Here is a 4,343-nt window from a genome sequence, read left to right as displayed (position 1 = left end):
CCGGTCTGATGCCGTCAACTGAAACAACATGGCCTAAAAATTTCGTTGTAAATGCTGCAAAGTGACACTTTTCGCCTGGAATTCTCAAATTTGCTTCTCTTAGTTTCTTACAAATTTTCGTTCTATAGTCAATATGTTCTGTAAAGCTAGTAGAAAAAATTAGAATATCGTCCAAGTAAACGACGCAAATTTTATTGACATAATCTCGTAAAACATGATTTATTATACGATTAAACTCATAGTGGCCGCTTGCTGTCGAAAATGCCGTCTTGGTTCTATCGTCTGGATGTACTTCGATCTGGTGGAAGCMTTTAGCAAGGTCGATTGTGCTAAAATAGCTACACTTTCCCAATTTGTCGAATATGTCTTGCATATTCGGAATTGGAAACTTGTTGTCCATCATCTGTTCGTTTAGCTTCCTGTAGTCTATTACAATTCGCCACTTTTGTTCGCCACCGTTGTCGATTTTCTTTGGTACGACCCATAGAGGCGAACTATAAGGACTGTTGCTCGGAACAATTATTTTCTGCATATCGTTTATTTGTCTGTCTACTTCGGCACGATGCACAACCGGATACCTATAAAGTTTGGTATAAATTGGCGAATCTGTCTTAGTTCTAATCTTATGTTGTACAACACTAGTAAACGGTAGATTGCTTCCTTCCTCGTAAAATATGTCTCGGTAATTGTTCAGCAACTTTTTTTAATGTCGATTCGTCCCTTGAATTTAAATGTTTTGCAAATGTCCTATTAAGTGCACTGTCGCGTACTTTGTTTTGGCAACTAAATACTTTCAAATTTTCATTTTTTAAATATTTTTCTACTTCGTACTCTTCATCTTCACAAAAATAAATCGGTAGGGTAACAAGCTTCCGAGTTTTATAATTGAATATGCAGTTTAGGCTAAGTAATATATTGTTTCCCAATATACCGTCGAAGTAATCGTGAAATGGTAGTTCAATAAAATCGACAAACTAATTTTCTTTCCGAAATTCTTTAAAAAGTGGTACGCTATACCGTATGTTTGTTGAGACATTTCTATTTAGGAGTTTAATATTGAAGGTGGGCGACATTGTTCTCCATTTCGGATTGCAAAGCTTTGGGTTTATTATGCTAAATTCGGCGCCAGTATCAATAATAAATTTTAGTTTTTTCACCTTCGTATTTATGACTATATAGGGTAATTTCCTTGAGCGCCAAATTGAAAATTCTGATTGCTTTCATTCATGCCTATATGCATTGGCTCAAGTGCAGGTTCGTTATGAGAAGGATTGTGATATTGGTTGTTATGAAGRTGTTGGTTACGTCCAGTTAAATGATTGTATTGTGTACTATGGTTCGCTTGTTGGTTGTGATTTTGTGTTCTGTGTGACTGGTGGCTAATATTGTGCGTTTGTCTCGATTGTGTAGAAAAAATTGGCTGTCGAGTGTTATAACTGTGTTGTTGTCCATGTTAATTTTGGAATTTTTCGTTATTATTGTTGTATCTTCCGTATTTCTGTAATTTAATGTTTGTTCGAAATTTCCTCCATTTCTATTGTAATTTTGTTGTAGTCTACTATTGAAATTATTTTAATTCGAGGCTTTATAACTTAAATAGCCGTTTGATTTTATGATTTCGAAAGCGTTCTTTAGACTTGTTGGGTCTCGACTTACGATTATGCTTTTGACAGGTTCCGGTAACCCGTATTTAAAAGAATTYAGGRCAATTCTGGCATWGCTTTCGCTGTTAACTTCAGGGAATCYGTTTTCACTGAAATAAAGCGCATTGTTCAAMCGACATAAAAGTGTTGCTAATTTATTATAGAAGTTCTCAATTGAAGAGTCACATCGACATGCTCTAATCTTGTCGATTAATTCTTCAACTGAATTTTTCTCGCCATGATAATCGATCAAAACCTGTTTAATTGATGGCCAAGTATCTAAGTTTCCATTCATTAGCAGGGACCTTCTTGCACTACCCGTAATTTTGTCTTTAATGTTGCCCATTAACAATACTTTATATTCGGATGGGAGAGGCTCCAAAATAGGCACCATTAAGTCAATTCTTTCGATAAAATTAAGTAGTGCGTCTCTATTACCATCATAATGCGGAATCGCATTTAGATTATTCGAAATAAGCTTAAATCTGCTACGTATGTCCAACTGATCCATGTTTATAACTTATTACGCAATTCTWATTCGCTTCTGCGTTACAAACTTGTATTTATCAGTATTATACTTCTCAAGAAGGAAGAAAAAAAAAATGTTTTCGTACGCTATCGATACGATTCGTAATATTAACTCCTATTATACATACATTTCATTTTGTAGATTTGAATAATAACTTAAATTTAAGGATGTTGTGTTCTTGTTGTTGATGCTGCAATTGGTTCTGTTAAGCTTCCAATTCGTCGTTTGCAAGTGTTTGTTGCCTGTAGCTGCTGAAGCTGTTGCTGTTTTTATAGCTGTCACTGTTGCCGCTGTTGTTGCTCGTGTATGTGATTTTTTATTCTCTTTTCAGTATGTTGGTTTTATGCAACTGTACCCACAATTGTACGTTTTTCTACTTTTTCTTCACTGGTCTAACTGTTAAGTTTTTTTTCTCTTACTTTAAATTTCAGTTATTATTGGTTTTGCATGTAATTTTTTCTTGTTCTTTTCGCTTTAGACTTTACGCAACTGTACCCACAATTGTACGTTTTTCTACTTTTATTTTCTTCACTGGCCTAACTGTTTTGTTCAATAAATAGCTTCAATATTACACTTATTTTAAATTCGTACGTAATGCACGTTTGACTTATGCGCGCCGAAATTTACTCTCGCGCCTTTTATTAGCAATAGTTTTATTTTTCTTTTAAATCCCGAAATTTTCTTTTAGGTTTTTCTTTGCACACGCTCTTAAATTTCTTTTCCAGAAAAAACTGCTCTTGATTCGCTTCCGACTGCGCCAGTTAAGTATGTTAAGCGAGTTCTTTATTTCAGCAATTCAAAAATCAAACTAACTTATTCTAGTTACATTGAAATGCACATAACCTACTTAAAGCGAATAGCGGGTGGAGTGGACGAGATGATAATTATGATATGATATGATGATATTAAGGAGATGGGAGACAAGGAGAAATAGAGATTAAGTGTTGGGAAGCGTACGGAATATGGTGTGTAGGGTGAGGGGAATATCTGGATACATAACAATATATATCTGTATGAAATCTTTTTGCCATACTCAATATTCAGATCCATTTTAAGTTCGTTCTTCAATGGCTAAATATGTGCCAGATCAAGCTAGTTGAATTGATCCTTTTATAATTTTGGTGTTTTTTCTGCTGACGGAGATGGAGCGTGAGTTGTCCCGGGCGAGAGCCAGTCTATCCGAGTCTTTCATGACTGGTAAAGCAAAACACAGGCTTCCGAAACTAAGGTAGGCACCGGGTCCTACAACAGTGGCAGCATTTTTGCATAATATGAAGCAGCGACACTACAAGTGTTGGTGTCGACAAACACCGGTCTATCAACAATACGATGGCAGACCTGCTCGGTGTGTTAGCAAAGCTACAAGCAAGTGCTCAGGAGCAGCACATTGCAAATAAAGAAGCACGACGAAGTATTCTTGTGATGTTAATGAATTTGAAAATCACACTGAAGAGGTCTCATGAAGTAATACCTATCGAAGTACATCGCCAAAGAAAAACACAAGGAAGTGTGTAAGCCTGAGGCCGTCTTGAATATGCATGCAAGGAATGCCCCCGTCGATGGCGAGCTGAAGAAATGGGCAAACGAGATGACACCGCATAAACCGCCTCCTAGTGTAACAATAGTCAGGAAAGATGACATTTTTCAGGAACTGGGGGAAAATGTGTAGACGATTAGAAGCACGGCCAAAGAACAAATCTGATTTCAGGAGCGAAATAGTTAAAGTGATGGGAAACCTAGCGCAGATATAGGCACTAACCAAATAAGCAATAGTAGAGATACGAGATCTAGACGAAGTTATTAATAAAGAGGACATCGCTGAGGCAATATGTTCTCAAATAAAAGGGATGAAACAGTTTGAAACAAACTCGATTAGGAGCATTAGGGCGGTATACCTGGGAACACAAACTGCTCTGATAAGCCTAGCCATCATGTAGGCAAGGATGCTTCTTGACGTACATAAAATAAAAATAGATAGGGTAGGGTGCAGAATAAGAGGAAGGAAATGTTTCTAGTGCCTCGAATACGGACAACTTGCCAAAGATGCAACAACGCCACCGTCAAAAGCCAGTGCTGTGTCAAGTTTGAAAAAATCGGACAAAAATGTCCTCCGTACAAAGAACGGTGCAAACAAATAAAAAATGAGGGTCATAGAACTAAATTTGAAAATC

This window comes from Bactrocera latifrons, unplaced genomic scaffold (genome assembly GCF_001853355.1).
Source record: "Bactrocera latifrons isolate USDA-ARS-PBARC rearing strain unplaced genomic scaffold, ASM185335v1 scaffold_338, whole genome shotgun sequence".
In the NCBI taxonomy this organism is placed as follows: Eukaryota; Metazoa; Arthropoda; class Insecta; order Diptera; family Tephritidae; genus Bactrocera; species Bactrocera latifrons.
This window is presented reverse-complemented; position numbering follows the sequence as displayed.